This window comes from Emys orbicularis, chromosome 4 (assembly GCF_028017835.1).
Source record: "Emys orbicularis isolate rEmyOrb1 chromosome 4, rEmyOrb1.hap1, whole genome shotgun sequence".
In the NCBI taxonomy this organism is placed as follows: Eukaryota; Metazoa; Chordata; order Testudines; family Emydidae; genus Emys; species Emys orbicularis.
Genome location: NC_088686.1, coordinates 126,447,969 through 126,466,918, shown reverse-complemented (window position 1 = coordinate 126,466,918; position 18,950 = coordinate 126,447,969). Strand labels below are relative to the sequence as shown.

General features: G+C 55.1%; 1 pseudogene; it reads right to left on the bottom strand.

Annotated features, from left to right (window-relative positions):
* Positions 1–9,003: 9,003 nt before the first annotated feature.
* LOC135877836 (glycine N-acyltransferase-like protein 3) lies at positions 9,004–18,934 on the bottom strand (annotated as a pseudogene).
* Positions 18,935–18,950: the final 16 nt, after the last annotated feature.

Below are 18,950 nucleotides of genomic sequence, written 5' to 3'. Positions count from 1 at the left end.
ATGTGCATTTGGGCGTTTAAAAGCGCGCTGGCGCAGCTTACTGACTCGCTGTGACCTCAGCGAAAAGAATATCCCCATTGTTATTGCTACTTGCTGTGCGCTCCACAATATCTGTGAGAGTAAGGGGGAGACATTTATGGCGGGGTGGGAGGTAGAGGCAAATCGCCTGGCCGCTGATTACGCGCAGCCAGACACCAGGTCGGTTAGAGCAGCACAGCAGGGCGCGGTGCGCATCAGAGAGGCTTTGAAAACTAGTTTTGTGACTGGGCAGGATTTGGTGTGAAACTTCTGTTTGTTTCTCCTTGATGAAATCGCAGCCCCCCCCCACGCACCCGGTTAACTCTACTACCCTGTAAACCAAGCACCCCAACCTCCCCTACCCTCCCCTCTTCAAGCACCACTTGCAGAGGCAATAAAGTCATTGTTACTTCACATTCATGCATTCTTTATTAATTGAGCACACAACTAGGGGGATAATTGCAAAGGTAGCCCGGGATGGGTGGGGGAGGAGGGAAGGAAAAGGACACACTGCACTTTAAAACTTTAAAACTTATTGCTGTGGAAATCATCTAGGGTGGAGTGATTGGGTGGCCGGAGGCCCCCCCACCGTGTTCTTGGGCGTCTGGGTGAGGAGGCAATGGGACTTGGGGAGGAGGGCTGGTGGTTACAGAGGGGCTGTAGCGGCGGTCTCTGCTCCTGCTGTTGGTTACAGAGGGGCTGTAGCGGCGGTCTCTGCTCCTGCTGTTGGTTACAGAGGGGCTGTAGCGGCGGTCTCTGCTCCTGCTGTTGGTTACAGAGGGGCTGTAGCGGCGGTCTCTGCTCCTGCTGCCTTTCCTGCAGCTCAACCATACGCAGGAGCATATCACTTTGATGCTCCAGCAGCCGGAGCATCGACTCTTGCTTTCTGAGTACAAGCTGACGCCACTTCTCTTCAGCCCGCGTTTCAGCACGCAAACTCTGCTCTTCAGCCCGCCACCTCTCCTCTCGCTCATATTGGGCTTTTTTAAAATCAGTCATTGACTGCCTCCACGCATTCTGCTGTGCTCTGTCAGCGTGGGAGGCAGTCTGTAGTTCAGTGAACATTTCGTCACGTGTCCTTCGCTTCCTTCTTCGAATATTCACTAGCCTCTGTGAAGGTGAAACATTTGCAGCTGGTGGAGGAGAAGGGAGAGTTGTTTAAAAAAGATACATTTTTGAGAACAATGGGTACACTCTTTCACGTTAGATTTTGCTGTTCACATCACACAGCACATGTGCTTTTGTTACAAGGTCGCATTTTTCCTCTTATATTGAGGGACTGCCGGTTTGGTGTGAGAGATCACTCACGCAGTGCCAGGCCACAGATTTCAGCTTGCAGGCAGCCATGGTAAGACACAGTCTTTGGGCTTTTTTAACCTTGTTAACAAGTGGGGATGGTTTAAAACAGTACTGCTCTCATTAAAGATACCAAGCACCCGTTGGGTTGGCCATTTAAAATGGGTTTGCAATGTAAAAGGAGGGGCTGAGGTTTCAGGTTTAACATGCAGCACAAACCCAACTAACTCCCCTCCCCCACACACCCAATTCTCTGGGTTGGTCACTTCACCCCTCCCCCCCACCGCGTGGTTAACAGCGGGGAATATTTCTGTTCAGCAGAGCAGGAAGGGGCACCTCTGAATGTCCCCTTAATAAAATCGCCCCATTTCAACCAGGTGACCGTGAATGATATCACTCTCCTGAGGATAACAAAGAGCGATAAGGAATGGATGTTGTCTGCATGCCAGCAAACACCGGGACCATACGCTGCCATGCTTTGTTATGCAATGATTCCAGACTACGTGCTACTGGCCTGGCGTGGTAAAGTGTCCTACCATGGCGGACGGGATAAGGCAGCCCTCCCCAGAAACCTTTTGCAAAGGCTTTGGGAGTACATGAAGGAGAGCTTTCTGGAGATGTCCCTGGAGGATTTCCGCTCCATCCCCATACACGTTAACAGACTTTTCCAGTAGCTGTACTGGCCGCGATTGCCAGGGAAAATTAATCATTAATCATTAAACACGCTTGTTTTTAAACCATGTGTAATATTTACAAAGGTACACTCACCAGAGGTCCCCTGTGTGCCCACAGGGTCTTGGGTGAGTTCGGGGGTTACTGGTTCCAGGTCCAGGGTGACAAACATATCCTGGCTGTTGGGGAAACTGGTTTCTCCGCTTCCTTGCTGCTGTGAGCTATCTATGATGTTCTCTCCATCCTCATCTTCCTCGTCCGCCGAACCCACTTCCCTGTCTCCAGAGAGGGACTGATAGCACACGCTTGGGCTACTGGTGGCTGCACCCCCTAGAATGGCATGCAGCTCCTCGTAGTAGCGGCATGTTTGCGGCTCAGCCCCGGACCTTCCGTTTGCGTCTCTGGCTTTGTGGTAGGCTTGCCTTAGCTCCTTAATTTTCACGCGGCACTGCTGTGCGTCCCTGTTATGGCCTCTGTCCTTCATGGCCTTGGAGATCTTTTCTAATGTTTTGCCATTTCTTTTACTGTTTCGGAGTTCGGCCAGCACTGCTTCATCTCCCCAGATGGCGATCAGATCCCGTACCTCCCGTTCGGTCCAGGCTGGAGCTCTTTTGCGATCCTGAGACTGGGACTGGGACTCCATCACGGTTACCTGTGCTGATGAGCTCTGCATGGTCACCTGTGCTCTCCACGCTGAGCAAACAGGAAATGAAATTCAAACGTTCGCGGGGCTTTTCCTGTCTACCTGGCCAGTGCATCTGAGATGAGAGTGCTGTCCAGAGCGGTCACAATGAAGCACTGTGGGATAGCTCCCGGAGGCCACTAATGTCGAATTCCGTCCTCACTACCCAATTCCGACCCCCATAAGGCCGATTTTATCGCTAATCCCCTCGTCGAGGTGGTGTAAAGAAACCGGTTTAAAGGGCCCTTTAAGTCGAAAGAAAGGGCTTCGTCGTGTAAACGTGTCCAGGCTTAAGTCGACTTAACGCAGCTAAAGTCGACCTAAACTCGTAGTGTAGACCAGGCCTTAGTGGGGATGGGGAAACCAGCACCCAACTGGGGAGAGTACAGCAATAGCAACTCACCTCTCTGTAGTTATTAATAATAAGTAAACACCCAGTCCTGCCCCTTAGTGTCTCCGCTTTGGCAAAAGGCCACTTTGGTGCAGCCTCCCAATGAAGAGTTTTCTGACTTTGCAAAATCTTTAGCAGAGTCTCTCTGCGCTGTGGCAGACAGACCCAGAGCACGCCCCTGCTGGAAAAGACAAATTCCCCCTTCTCTCTTCCATGCTCCACTACCTACTGGCTGCAGCTTTGCTTAGGGTGACCCCTCGTCCAGGGCACAGTCAGTACAGTTGGCGTGCTCCACTGCCACACAAGGCAGCTAACAACATTTCACTGCTCCAACAGCCAAAACGGACATGAACTTTAACTACAACAACCCAACGTTGATGGTGAGGGGTCCCACAGCTTCCCCTGCCTCCATCCAGAGCCCAGCATCATGCCAGAGATCAGGTCAGCGTCTGCCCACACCACACAGCTCCTGTAGGGTGGGGGAAGGAGCCCAGGGCAGCCTGAGGGTCACTCAAGATCTGGCCAGCTGTCTCTGTCTTTCACCCCATGCCAGGGCCTACGCACAGGGGTCTTTATGGCATCAACAGAATCCCAGCAGGATTAGCACTTAGCCCTGCCTCCTTCAGGGAGCATAACCATGGGGCAGAATCATGGGGTGCAAGATCCCTGCTTCAGCACCTGCACAGGAGCCCCCCATCCTCAGCCAGGAAAAAGCTGATTCAAATGGATTCAGTGCCACCGAAGGGGCCCCACCCACAGCCCCTGGTGGACCGGGCACTCCTGCCAACAGCCATGGGAGGGCTTAGGCAGGGAGTGGCCATATTCTCCCCATCCCTGCACCACGTCTCACCTGGCCCAGGATGGAGAGGAACCTTCCCTGTCTAGAGCCCATGGAGAACAGGTTGGCACGTGGAGACTGGGCAGATGTGGGGGTAGGAGCTCTAACAGTGGGAGCCCAAATCACCGTAATACATTTTGGAGTGTTGGGAGCCCTAGAAGTCTCACCCACACTTGTGGGGGCTGGGCAGCTGGGGGTTTGACACTCCTCAGACAGACTGGAGCACACAGTGTCATCTGCTTTGTAAAGAATCTCAAGATTTTGAGGCCTGACAGCCAACTGCTGACCATGGGGGCAGGGCCCCGCTTCCTGAGGCTGTACCCAGCCGTGAGGTTCTTGTCCCTGGACATCTCCCATGCCGACCTGCTGAATGAGATGTGGGCCTATAGGCATAATGAGCAGAGTTAGTGGTTCCTCTCTGTCCTGATCCACCACTTTCCCTGCTCCTTCCTCCTGGATGGTGCCAGCCCATCAGCTAGAACCTCATGGACCTATTCCTGTCCTAGGACAGGGGCCAAGGGAGAGAGTTCACATAGTCCTGAGGTCAGTGTTGGGCCCAGTGGGATGCATAATATCTTCCAGCTTCATCACCATGGGGCCTGCCCTTCCCCTAGCCCCATAACCGGCCTTACAGGGTCTGTCCTACTCTCCCAAAGAGTTCTGGGTGTGTCATTCCTTCTGAAGGTGTTGTCTGTGGCAATAAGGGCAGGTTCAACTATCTAGCCCTTCCTTTAGAAAATTAGTGAATACCACAGGCTCGAGCCCCCCCCCAGAATTTTTGGGGTCACTAATTATCTTCCCTGGGAGCCCTTAAGAGGCAAATATTTCTCCACTCCCAAGCCCTGAATCTATGTATGAAACAAGGAGGGCTTCCATGGTGGGAAAGGGAACCCAGCATCATCTTGGGAAAGCACAGCAACAGTATGTATCCATGCTGTGAATAATAAGTAAACACCCGCTCCCACCGCATGGTATCTTCAGCCGTGTCCTCCAACTCATTCCTCCCCCACTGGTGTGAATGACCAAATACAAGCGTCCCCTCAAAAGTTCCTTCCCCCCTCCCTCCTCTGCTATGCCCACTCCCAGTTTGGGGTAGCTGGTAGTATTATCCCAGAGTCTTTGAGCACACTCTATAGGTTCCACCTCCAAAACCACCTAGGGCGGTGGTTCCCAAACTTTAACAACCTGTGAACCCCTTTCACTAAAATGTCAAGTCTTGCGAACCCCCTCCTGAAAATGAATATTTCCAGGGATTTTCTCCTTTACCTGAATATAAATTATAAAAGCAGTTATCTTGGAAATATTAAATTTGTTTTTATGACATGCTTATTACACACTATTTATTATTAATTATTATTTATCATTACACTATTTTTATTACATTATGAAAATGGCAAAAGTCTTCCAAGATCTCACTTTCGTAGCTTGTGTCACTTTGAATAAGCCTGTTATAAGACAAGGCTTCTATGTTTCATCAAGGAGTATCAGATGTGAAACTGCATGAAGGTATTTAAGAAGCCAACTCAAAGTGTTCCTCCTACACAAGCATTCAGGTCTTGAACAGTCCAGGCAAACAATGCATGTTACAACAAAGCTTAAACTTGTTCTTCATAATATTTTTAAAAACAATACTAGCTGCCTATTTAATTTTAAAAACAGCAAAAGATATCCACCACCCTTTCCATTTCTTATAAGGAGTCTTGAAGTTTAAATCTCCTCAGTGTGATAGATATGTTTTGCTTTGATCTGCTTAGCTCTTGGAAGTCCAGGGGCTCCAGGCTGCTGGCCCTGTGCTGCCCGGGATCCCTAGGGACAGCTCTGTCCGCCATTAGGGAATTTTTCCCCAGGAACCCCCTGTAACCTTTCGCGAACCCCCAGGGGTTCACGAACCCCAGTTTGGGAACCACTGACCTAGGGTGATTCTAGCTCGTTAGCACTGGTATTAGGGCATCATTAGACTTCACTCTGCCCTGGTGTTACTTCCTGCAACTACAGCAAACAATCACCACCTTGTCATTGCCTCACAACAAGGAAATAGCCCACCTCTTTGCAAAATCTCCCAGAAAAAAAAGATCCACAGTACACCATGCACTTGAGCAAAGTCCTTACCACAAAGCATGTGGCCATAACAAAAAAGCACCTTTCTTTCTCTTCTTAGATTAAATACTCCTGCCCCCCACAACGCCAAAACCAGTGATGCATGATTGTGTTTTTCGTTAGGGTGACCCCCTCCCCCAGGGTATACTCAGCACAGCTCTGTTAACCAGCTGTCGCACAATAAGGAAAATAACGGTTTATTGAGCCGAAACCTAAAACTTAAAAGAATTTTAAGCAAAATGACCTAAATGTTCATGCTGGTACAATGGGTAATAAAATGCAAATAAGTTTAGGCTCACTCTATCTCTTCCCCCAGACACCAAAAGACGGCAGCAGAGAGCCCCATGGAGCATCTGTCCCTCTGGTGTTCTCAAGCAGCTCTGGGCTGCTCTTCCCCATTCTCACCAACAGGTGGCGTTGGTGAGCTCCCCCTCTAGAGCATCAGGCCACAGGCCTAACAGGTTGATTGGCCAAACACTGTAATAGATTTAGTCAAAATGGTGCCACAATGCATCATGGAAGTTGTAGTTGGGTTGCCTTATGCTCCCATTCTCTTCTATGGGCTCTCTGGCTAGACTACATTTCCCATGAAGCACCATGGCCAGGGATATTTATTATAGGTTGTTCACACCAGTGGGTGGTAAACTGAGTCAGAGCTGCCTATAGCATGAGATGGGGTAGTGGGTGTTTACTTAGCATGTGTATGGCTATATATAGTCGAGTTGGTATTCCCATGCCTTCCCATTCTGATACTGGAATCCCCGTCTCTCTACAAAGCTCTCCTTGTTTCATACACAGACTCAGTGCTCATGGGGGAAGGGGGGGGGGTGGAGTATTTGCCTATTAAGGATGCCTAAGAGAGATGTTTAGTGATCCCAGAAATTCTGGGTGGGGGGCTCGAGCTGGGAGTATATGTTACTTTTCAGAAGGAGTCTCTAGATCAGGGATCAGCAACCTTTGGCACGCGGCTCACCAGGGTAAGCCCCCTGACTAGCTGGGCCGGTTTGTTTACCTACCGCGTCCGCAGGTTCAGCCGATCGCGGCTCCCACTGGCCAATGGGGGTTGCAGGAAGCGGCATGGGCTGAGGGATGTGCTGGCTGCCCTTCCCGCAGCCCGCATTGGCCTGGAGCGGCGAACCGCGGCCAGTGGGAGCCGCGATCGGCCGAACTTGCAGAAGCGGCAGGTAATCAAACTGGCCCAGCCTGCCAGGGTGCTTACTTACCCTGGCGAGCTGCGTGCCAAAGGTTGCCGATCCCTGCTCTAGATATTTGAATTTCCACTAATTGCTTCAGCTAACACCCAGCAGCTGGGGTTATAAACTCTGGTTTTTCAGGGCTCCCGTATTCTGATCAAATATCGACGCAGACCCTTTGTGCGGCAAAATTTCATATGTAACCCCAATTTTCTTGCCAAAACCAGAGCACTTCTGAGCAGCCCTGATTGGACAGCTGCCATCCCCCTCACCCATGTGGTCCCAGCCATGCCAGGGAGCTATGCCACAAAGGAAGAAAACTCGAAGGTGTCTTCAATGATCAGTTTAATCACAGATGGGATCACAAACCCCAAAATGCTTCCAGCAATCTGCTGATGATGGCAGGCACAGTTAAGGGGATTTGGGTGCTTTAGCAACACGTCTGGGTTGCTTTTGATTCTAACCTCAGCGTGGGATTCCCTGTGGCTCCCACAGCAAAGAAAACTGAGTGAAAAGACCTAATGAAGGCAGGATGCAGTGAGGAGAGAAGTGTAAGTCCCAGGGCAGCAGTGGGGTGACAGGGAGTGTGATAAATGAAAAGGGGGGTAGCTCCCTTTTATGGACCCAGCCAGTTAGCTATAAAATCCCCCTTAGTAGTTGTTCTCTACGTGCTTCACCTGTAAAGGGTTAAATTGTGTCCCTGCGTAGGTAAAAGGAAGGAAGTGGGCACCTGACCAAAAGAGCCAATGGGAAGTCTAGAACTTTTTAAAATTGGGAAAAAACTTCCCTTTTGTCTGTCTGTGTTGTTCTTGAGGTGAAGCAAATACAGGGCTGGAACTATGCTGTAAGAAGCTTGGGGCCAGGTATGAAAAATCACCTGAATCATACCTAGAAACTACTCACTTGAAACCCCCAGGTATGTAAGTAGATCAGGAAACGTCTAGAAAGATACGGTTAGGTTTATTTCTTTTTATTTCTTTATGGCTTGTGGACTCTTCTGTGCTAACCCCAAATGCTTTTGTTTTGCTTGTAACTTTTAAGCTGGACCTCAAGAAGGCTATTCTTGATGCTGAATTTTTGTAAGTGGGTTTTTTAAATCTAGCAATAGCCCAAGTTTTCAAATGTATTTCTTTCTTTTTATTTTTAATAAAATTTACCTTTTTAAGAACAAGATTGGATTTTGTGTCTTAAGAGGTTTGCACACATGTTGTTTAATTAGCTGGTGGCAACCGCTGATTTCCTTTGTTTTCTTTCTCAGCTTTTCCCTGGAGGGGGGTAAAAGGGCTTGAGGGTATCCCACAGGAAGGAATTCCCAAGTGCACCTTCCTGGGTTCTCAAAGGGGTTTTTGCACTTGGGTGGTGGCAGCATCTACCCATCCAAGGTCAGAGAAAAGCTGTAACCTTGGGAGTTTAATATAAGCCTGGAGTGGCCAGTTTTAATGTTTAGAATCCTTGCAGGCCTCCACCTTCTGCACTCGAAGTGCCAGAATGGGGAATCCGCTTTCTCAGGGAGTGTATGGGGGTGCTTCTCTATCGGGGGAGCCGAGAACATGGCAATTATGAAGGACTTGGACACAACACACTGAGTTGGCTATTCCAGAGGAAAGGGGCAGAGGAGGAGCAGAACAAATGCAAGAGGCAGGTGTGTGTAGCTTTACTGGGTGGAAGATCATTGAACTGTTGCTGGGGTGTCTGGAAGCCAGGGGCAGCGAAGGGGAGCTGGGATGGGGAATGTGCTACAAAACCAAGGGGTAGGGTCCACTCAGGAAGGCAGGTTATGGGTTTCAGGAGAGTAGGACAGACCCAATCAGGCTGGCTATGGGTCTGGGAGAAGGGCAGACCCTGTGGGACGGGAGCTGGGGTATGTTATTGGTCCAACTGGGCCCAACACTGATCCCTGGAGAAGCCCAACACTCTCCCTTGGGCTGGGGGCTCCAGCAGGGGCCATGCCCGGCGCTGGGTTATGGAGGATGAAGTGGCACAGGCTGGGCTGGCGCTGGAAGCCCTGCCTCTCCTGCAGCCTCTTTGTGGGGTGGTAGTCCAGGGCCACATGGCAGTAGCTGGGATAGCTCCGTGCATGCATCTGCTTGACCATGACATTCATCAGCACCTGCATGTAGCCGTGCCCACAGTGCTGGGGCAGGGTGTAGCCATGCACCATGGTACCAAAGGGGTCCATGAGGCTCCAGCTGATGGGGTGGCCGATGGCATCCAGGAGGCAGAAACTGGGGAAGTGTTGGATCAGGTTGGCCAGGTACCACCAGCTCTACTCAATCCCCCCATAGGGCCACATCTCGTTCAACAGGGCAGAGTGGGAGATGTCCAGGGATGAGAGCCGCATGGCAGAGTCCAGCCTCGAGGAGCAGAGAGCAGCAGGAACCAGGTCCCAAGGTCTGTGATCTGGAGTCAGACCCCAGAATCCTGATATTCTTTACAAAACAGATGACACTGACACTCTGGTCTGTCGCGGGAGTGTTGAACTCCCCCTGCCCTGTGTGTGTGACAAGCATTGTGGCCAACACGTCCAAACGTAGGACTGTTTTTTTGGTTCCCACTGGAGGGACACAGGGCTTTTCCCTCTAGGGTGTGCCGGCTCAGATCCAGCCTCAGGGCAGGGGACGGGCTAGCTTGGAGGCGGGGAAGGGAGGGAATGGGATATGGGGCCTTTCCCCACTAACCCACACGGTGGCAGCGCTGCCTAATGTCCCTTCTCATTACAACTGAGTGTCTCATTTCCCTTCCTGATAGAGACCCCCCATCCCCAAAATGCCCCAGGGTGTCTGCCCCTCCCTGGGTCCTCCGTGAGGAGCTGAGGTCTGAACAGACTGTGGACAGGGAAGGTTCCTCTCCATCCTGGGTCAGGTGTGACATGGTGCAGAGATGGGGGGAGCAGGGCCTCTCGCTGCCCAAGCCCTGCCAGGGCTGATGGCTGATTGAAGGAGTGCCTGGTCCTGTGGGGGCGCAGGTGGGGCCCCATTGGTGGCACAGAAGCCATTTGCATCAGGGTTTCCTGGCAGAGGCTGGGGGCCCTGTGCAGGAGCTGAAGAGGGATCTCCCTCCCAATGGCTGGCCCCACCCAATGGCTATACTCCCCAGTCCCTGCAGGATCCCTGAGGGAGGTTGGGCTTAGCGCCAATCCCACTGAGATTCTGCTGGTGGCAACAGGACCCCACTGCCCCAGGCCCTGGTTGGGGAATAGCCGGCCAGACCTTGGGCATCCCAATGCCATGCTGGCCAATGCCCCCACCTCTCAGGCTGCCCCTTTCCCTGCCACACCCCCCATGGGGCCACTTGGCACAGGCACACACTGACCAGATCTCGGGGATGGAGGTAGGTGAAGTAGCGGGACGCTTCCAGCTGGACCTCCTTAGCCTCCATGATGTTCCTGGAGGCCTCATACACCCCATTCTGGAGCCCTGAAGGGGGCAGCGACGGGCCGTGAGCAGTGAGGAAAGGGACTGAACGGTGGTGAGAAAAGGGCATATATATGTAGGAGTCCAGCCTGGCACAGGGGATGGGAGGGGCAAGAGTCTGAGCTTCCAACCCCCGCATCCCCAGCCCTCAGGGAAGAGAGGATTGTCAACTTTCTAATCGCACAAAACCAAAACACTCTAGCCCCGCCCCTTCCCAGAGGCTCTGCCTATGCTCTGCCCCTTCCCAAAGGCTCTGCCCCCACTCACTACATTCCCCCTCCCTCGGTGGCTCACTTTCACTGGGCTGGGGGAGCAGGTTGGAGTGCGGGAGGGGGTGAGGGCTCTAACTGGGGGTGTGGGCTCCAGTATGAGGGGTTTGGGGTGCAGGAGGGGGCTCCAGGCTTGGGCTGAGAGATTTGGAGTGCGGGAGGGGGCTGTGGGTGAGGCAGGGGGTTGGGGTGCAGGATAGGGTGAGGGCTCTGGGGTGGGACCGGGGATGAGGGGTTCAGGAGGTGGGAGGAGGCTCTGGCCTGGGGCAGGGAGTTTTGGTGCAGGGGTGTGAGGTCTCTGGGCTGGGGGTGCAAGCTCTGGGGTGGGGCCGGAGATGAGGGGTTTGGGGTGCAGGAGGTGGCTCCAGGTTTGGGGGGGCTCAGGGTTGGGGCACTGGCTTACCTCTGGCAGCTCCCGGTCAGCAGCGTAGCAAGGCTAAGGCAGGCTCCCTGCCTGTCCTGGCTCCATGCTGTGCCCCGGAAGCGACCAGCAGGTCCGGGTCCTAGGCGGGGAGGCCAGGAGGCTCCGCGCGCTGCTCCCACAGGCACTGACCCCCTGCTCCCAGTGGGCGGTTCCCAGCCAATGGGAGTGTGGAGCTAGTGCTCGGGGCAGGGGCAGCGCGTGGAGCCCCGTGGCCCCCCACCTAGGACCCAGACATGCTGGCCACTTCTGGGGTGCAGAGCGGTGCCAGGACAGGTAGGGACTAGCCTGCCTTCACTCCACAGCACCGCCGACTGGACTTTTAATGGCCTGGTCAGCGGTGCTGACCGGAGCCGCCAGGGTCCCTTTTCGACCAGGTGTTCAAAAACTGGACACCTGGTCACCCTAAGGGAAGAGGATGTGGTCAGGTGAGCTGACCCCAGCCCAGCCCTGGTAAGGGTCTACCCCATATGTTCCTGCCCCCCATAGAGCTGGCAGCCTGAGGGGAGATGAGGGCTTCGGGGCTGGCACTGTAGGGTGGAATCCTAGGGTTGGGCCCAGACAGGACATATATGCTCAGTCACTGTGGGGGTCTCCCCAGTGCTGTGGGGCCCATGTTACCGTAAATGCAGAAGGCTTGGCCCCAGTTGACAGCAGTGCTCTGCAGGGCCCGGTAGGCGCCCAGATCCCAGTAGAACGATGCGTATGTGGTGGTATAGAAATCAGAGTTGTCCAATGCCTCGCTCCCCACAGCACAACACCCCCTACTGAGCCCCTGCCCCGCTCCCCGCAGCACAGCGCCCCCCACTGAGCCCCTGCCCCGCTCCCCGCAGCACAGTGCCCCCCACTGAGCCCCTGCCCCACTCCCCGCAGCACAGTGCCCCCTACTGAGCCCCCTGCCCCGCTCCCCGCAGCACAACACCCCACACTGAGCCCCCTGCCCCGCTCCCCACAGCACAACACCCCCTACTGAGCCCCTGCCCCGCTCCCCGCAGCACAGCGCCCCCTACTGAGCCCCTGCCCCGCTCCCCGCAGCACAGCGCCCCCCCTGAGCCCCTGCCCCACTCCCCACAGCACAACACCCCCTACTGAGCCCCCTGCCCCGCTCCCTGCAGCACAGCGCCCCCCACTGAGCCCCTGCCCCGCTCCCCGCAGCACAGCGCCCCCTACTGAGCCCCTGCCCCGCTCCCCGCAGCACAGCGCCCCCTACTGAGCCCCTGCCCCGCTCCCCGCAGCACAGCGCCCCCTACTGAGCCCCTGCTCCGGTCCCCGCAGCACAGCACCCCCTACTGGCCCCTGCCCCGCTCCCCGAAGCACAGTGCCCCCCCACTGAGCCCCCTGCCCCCCACAGCACAGCACCCCCCACTGAGCCTTTCCAACCCACCCCCTGCAGAGTGAAGTGTGTGTGAGGTGGACAGTTTAGCATCAGCTCTTTACAGTGCCGCCTACTGACCTGGTGCTGCTTCTCCTTCTGCCCCAGAGGGCGCCCCTCGCATCCCACCCCTGCAGTGGGGCAGGGGCTCAGCTACGCACCCGAGACTGTAAAGTCAGTGCTAAAATGAAGGAGCAGCACGGGTCCCACTGCCCCTGGGCAGGTGAGTGCGGGGAAGGGTCAGAGCAGGTGCTACTGGATGGGGGGCACACGGCAGGGCCTGGGGACAGCCTGGGAGTGTGCTGGGAAATACCGTCCCCAGAGAATGGGGCACGGGCAGAGCTGTGTGTGTGGGGGGGGAGCCCAGGGCTGGGCTAGCGGAGGACGGAGGGAGGGGCTGCAGCAGGGCGGGAGGGAGGGGCATCGGTAGACCTTGGGGGGAGCCCAGGGCTGGGTTAGTGAGGGATGGAGGGAGGGGCTGCAGGGCCGGATTGAGGGGCACGGGCAGAGCTGTGGGCGGAGCCCACTGCTGGGCTAGCGGGGGACGGAGGGAGGGGTTGCAGCAGGGCGGGACTGAGGAGCATCGGTAGAGTTTGGGGGTAGCCCAGGGCTGGGCTAGCGGGAGTCTGCAGGTCGGGGGCACAGAGCTGGGGGTTTCCTGGGGATATCTGCACTGGCGAGGCGCGTTATCCCATCTGGCCACTGGGTGTCACTGTTACTTCCAGGTTTCGTAGCTCCTTGGCTGGGAGGAAGCGGAGGGCTCATAGTTAACCCCCTCCCCGCCGAGGGCCTTGCTGCCGCCTCCATACTGGGCCCGCCGGGGTGAGGTGGGCGGGGCGCTAGTGGCTGATTAGCTGGACTGGGTTCTGGGGCGCTGCTTCTGCGACTCCTTGTCCGCACGTCATTCCAAGGCCTGCTGCAAATACATGTCCACACAAGAGCCCCTCACCCCCACAGAACAGGGGAAACTGAGGCACGGGGCTGGCAGTGATGCCCCAGGATCACATGGGGGCCGTCCCAAACCTGGTCACCAGTCATGGGTTCCTCCCTTGGCCCATGTAGTCTTCCCCCCTCCTCCATATCATTAGTCAAGTACCAGGGGGTAGCCGTGTTAGTCGGTATCTGCATCTGAAGAAGTGGGTTTTTTACCCACAAAAGCTTATGCCCATATCGTCAGAGTTATTCTGGCTCCATGCCCCATTCTTTCACAGCTCTAGACTTTGCTGCATTGTTAACTCTGAAGCCTAGTGATTCCAGATTAAATGCCTGTATTGTTAACACTTTCATGGCTGATCACTTACAAATCTAGCTGATGTGCTCCACATCCTCCCCTCCATCACCAAACTGCCCCCCATCTTGGGCGCTGAGAGCCCCAACTTCCCCCACCCCAATTTCTGCAAAGTCATGTGCTCATTACAAAGCTCTTTTACATGGGCAGTTTAGGGATTTCAATATAAAGAGGATGGCATATTAGGGCAGCCCCCAGAGTCCCCAGTCAGGAGCAGGGCCCAGCACTGCACAAACACACACACAGAGGCCCTGCCCTGAAAAACCAGATTTCACTGTGTGGAACTATCCCAGTTCTAATCTCTCTGCTGCTCCCACCCAGTGCTGAGATGCAGCCCCCTCTGGGGAAGAGGTACAAGAACTGTTTATACAGGGATCTTTTGCCAACCACTATGATACAGTCCTCTGTGGGTTGGGGCACAAAGGCTGTTTATATAGGTATCCCTCACCCAGTGCTGAGATGCCGCTACCTCTGAGGAGGGGCCCAGCATCTGTTCTACACCTGCAGATTATTTTAGGACCAGAAGCGATGGTGAATAAGCGCAGCCAATTGAGGAAAGCAGGGCGACTGAAGGAGGCAGAATGGCTGAACCAGAAGGGGTAGGGGAATGGGGCCCGGGTCTGATGCCACAGAAGCTGGGTGGTCTCCCTTCCTAGAGTTAACCTATCCTGAGCCTGCTTAGCTTCAGGGCTGTGCAGAGCTCATGGTCTGGGGGGTAAAGAGTGACTCACTTGGGATCTTCCCCCCCCCCCCCATCCCTGACCCAGGGCAGCCTCAGCTTTGTCCCCTGCCAGGAACGGGGAGGGAATCAGGGCTGAGTCAGTCGGATTCCGGGAGCCCTGGCTCCAGGGAGACAAAGGGAGGCAGCAGGGGGCACTGACCTCAGCCCCAGCCTGCCTCTGTTGGGGGTGAGGCATCCAACATGGCACTGAGTCACCACTAGCCCCCAGGGCCTCCTCGCCCCCCCATCAGCTCTGCTGGTGCCCCTCAATCCCAACCTGCAGCCCCCTGCCCCGCATCTGACATGGGGCGGGGAGGGGCTGGGACAGAGAGACAGAAACTCCCAGGGGGAGCCATGTGCAGGTCACCCAGCTCAGCCAGGACTCCCCACTCTCCCCAGCCTTCACAGGGGTCTGAGATCCCAGTGCCCCTCCCCCTTCTCCCCTTCCAGGGGCATGCCCAGGGTGCCAGGTTGGAGGCCCCACTCTGAGCCCATTGCTGACCAAGAGAAGTATGTCAGCCACAGACAAGGGGGCAGTAGGCATAAACAGCAAACATACACACACCCAGCTGTGCCGGCCCCTCAACCCTGACCCACAGGCCCTGCTAGCCCAGCCCTGGGCTCCCTGCACCAGGTGTGGATTACGCCAGGCTGCAGTGTGTGTATGTGCTGCATTCCCCCCTCCCCAGCTATATTTAGGGGCTCCCCCCCCATTGATTAGCTGCAGTTGCTGGATGCATTTACGAGGCATGAAGGCAGTTCTGGGGTTCCACATGCAGAGCGAACCCAGCCAGCGAGAAGGGGAGAGGCTGGGGACCTGCCCCAGACACGAACTCAAGTGAAAATGAGCAAGAGCCACAATTCTGTACGTCAACCTCTTGGGACGTGCCGGGGGTGTGTGTGGATAGATGGGTGTATTGGGGGATGGGTGGATGGAGAGGTGTATTAGTGGATGGATGGAGGGGGTGTGTATGGGGATGGGTGGCAGAGTGTATTGGGGGATGGATGGAGGGATGTATTGGGGGATGGATGGATGGAGGGGTGTGTATGGGGATGGATGGAGAGGTGTATTGGGGGATGGATGGATGGAGGAGTGTGTATGGGGATGGATGGAGAGGTGTATTGGGGGATGGATGGGTGGAGGGGTGTGTATGGGGATGGATGGAGGGGTGTATTGGGGGATGAATGGATGGAGGGATGTATTGGGGGATGGATGGAGAGGTGTATTGGGGGATGGATGGGTGGAGGGGTGTGTATGGGGATGGATGGAGGGGTGTATTGGGGGATGGATGGATGGAGGAGTGTGTATGGGGATGAATGGAGGGGTGTATTGGGGGATGGATGGAGGGAGGGAGGGATGTATTGGGGGATGGATGGATGGAGGAGTGTGTATGGGGATGGATGTAGGGGTGTATTGGGGGATGGATGGATGGAGGGGTATATTGGGGGATGGATGGATGGAGGGGTGTGTATGGGGATGGATGGAGAGGTGTATTGGGGGATGGATGGGTGGAGGGGTGTGTTTGGGGATGGATGGAGGGGTGTATTGGGCAATGGAGGGATGTGTATGGGGACAGATGGAGGGATGTATTGGGGGATGGATGGAGGGCTGTATTGGTGGATGGATGGATGGAGGTGTGTATGGGGATGGATAGAGGGGTGTATTGGGCGATGGCTGGCTGGAGGGATGTGTATGGGGACAGGCGGCGGGATGTGTATATGGGTGGGTAGATGGCTAGATGGATGGATGTGTAGGGGCTGGGTAGATTAGGTCCAGAAGCAGGGGGTTAGGGGGCTCGCAGGTGTTTTGTCCCCATAATGCCTGCCATATTGAACTCTTTGGTGAGCTCTACACTGGTAGGAGATGCCCGATGGGCCTGAACCTCCCATTTATTCTCAGAGCAGGTGCAGCAGTGTTGGCTCCCCCAACCATGACATTTTAATTATGAAGCAGAGGAGTGGGGTCTAGTGGGTATAGCCGCAAAGGCAGGGTGGGGTGGGAGCTAGCATGCCTGGGTTCCATTCTCGGCTTTGCTTTTAACTGGCTGTGACAGAGCCCTATGCCCTCCCTGTTCCTCAGTTTCCCCCTTGGACATAAGGAGCCTGCTGTCAGACACAAGTGGGGAGGGCTCGTTCCCTGTCAGACATGTCATGTTGTACAGGTAGGAGCTGCCCGGATGGGCAAAGGGACCTGGGACTCGCCTCCTCATCCAGCCCCACCCCTGCATCCATCTCAGGGCCACTCCCCACATTACTGTTCCATACTGACGAGCCGTCTCCCCCCCCCCCCCCGTCACATTCTCTTTCCCAACCCCTAGTGCTCCAGCTATGTTGTTGCTCTTCCCCCTTCCCCCCCCCCCCCCCCGCATGTTCTCCTTCCTGCCCAATTCTCCTTGACCCTACAGATAAAACCCCTCAGGTCCCTATTTCTTTCCCTTCCTGCCAGGAAACCCCCGTCTTAACCCCAACGCCTCAGGATGGCCAACCTTCCAGGAGAACGTGTGTGACATAGCACATGGTGCCGGTGTGGGGGGCAGATCAGGCTCTGGATCAGGGGCAGGGACCTGGGGGACAGATGGGGTGGGGGTGGATTGGGGTTGTATTAAATGGGTTAGGGATCTGGGGTGGCTGCTCAGTTTGTGGTAGAATCTGGGGCAGCTGATTGGGGTGCGGTGAACTCTAGCAGCCCAGTGAGCTCTCAGCCAGTCCCAACCCAAGATGCCAGTGAGCCAAGCTCATGGAAGAAGCCTTTTATTTGTTAATACAAGAATAGAAATTCTGCAATAAATACCATCTAATAAATAACATTTCCAAATAAATAAATATTAATATAGACAAACCAAGAAAAACACAACCCGATAGGGGGAATGTGAGGGGGGGGAAGAAGGGGGGGTCACAGGCCCTTAACCCTGATCCCACACCTGAAGCATGGGCAGGGGGCTGGGCAGCAGGGCCTATGCCAGGTAAAGAGCCCCCACAACTGCCCAAATGCTACGTCGGCAACAATGTAAACTTTAAGGAAATGCTCCATGTGTCATGGCACGAAAGGGCGGAGGGATATTGCCCCACCCCTTCCTGGTTTAGCTCCCCTGCTTTCCTGGCCCTCATGGGTGTTTTGTCAGGAGGTGGGGCCAAAAGATGCAGCAGCATTGTAATTGGAGAAATGCTGGAGGTCCGCTTTCAAACCCTGCCCCTATTTTGGACCCCAACCTTTCCTCTTCCAAATCCCGCCCCTTCCTGGTTTGGACCCCAACCTTTCCTCCTCCAAACCCTGCCCCTTCCTGGTTTGGACCCCAACCTTTCCTCTTCCAAACCCCGCCCCTTCCTGGTTTGGACCCCAACCTTTTCCATTCCAAATCCTACCCCTTCCTGTTTTGGACCCCAATTTTTTCTGTTTCATTCCCCCTCCCCCTTTCTGTTTTGGATCTCCAGACTTTCCTGTTTCACACCCTGATCCTTCCTATTTCTAGTCCCTCTTGCCCTACGATGCTGCAGTGTCATGGGGTGAGACTGCCCCATTCATAGGTGGGACCGGAGGGCTGGCGCTGGTGGCATTGCTCACCTCAGCCATGAGGGAAGTGATGCATGGAGGGCAGAACTGGAAGCACCCAAGGAGACATGGAGGCCAGGCTGCAAGACAGTGTCAGGGGCTCTGAACCTGAGGAAAGGCTGGATGAGTCCAGGTCTCTGTGCATGAGAGGAGGGGTGGGGGATTGCAGCAGGGGAGGGGGACACAGAGGAAGAATTGGATCAAACCAGAGGTACAGAGTATGACGCAGCAAGAGACAAAGCCAGACAAGGCTTAGGGCTGCCCATGGTAAATAGACAGTGCTGACTGCTGCCCAGAGCATATGGGGGTGGGGCTTATTGTTGCTCTGGGTGAAATGGGAGGGGCTTATTGCTGTCAAGATTTGGAGGTGGGGCTTAGTGCTGCTCTGGGCTGTATTGGGAGAATGAGGGTCATTTCCCTGTTTTGGAAAGCAAATAGGTCCCTTGCTGGAGAATAAAGAAAAAGCGGGGTCAGGGAGGGCGCAGAGAGGGAGGGAGAAGGATGGGGACGTGCTGCATGGCATCACGGACGGGGAGGAGGCTGGAAACCATGGAAGGGAGGGAGGGGGTAAGGGGTGGGAGGTACAGTGGAGCCTGGGTTTGGAGGTGCGGAAGATCTGGGGGGAGGTGGAAGTCAGAAGCCCCTTATCTCGAGACACAGCATGACGAGTAGGGTGGGAGTGGGCAGATGCCCCGCACCTTGAGGCACAGCATGGTGATGGGATGTGGG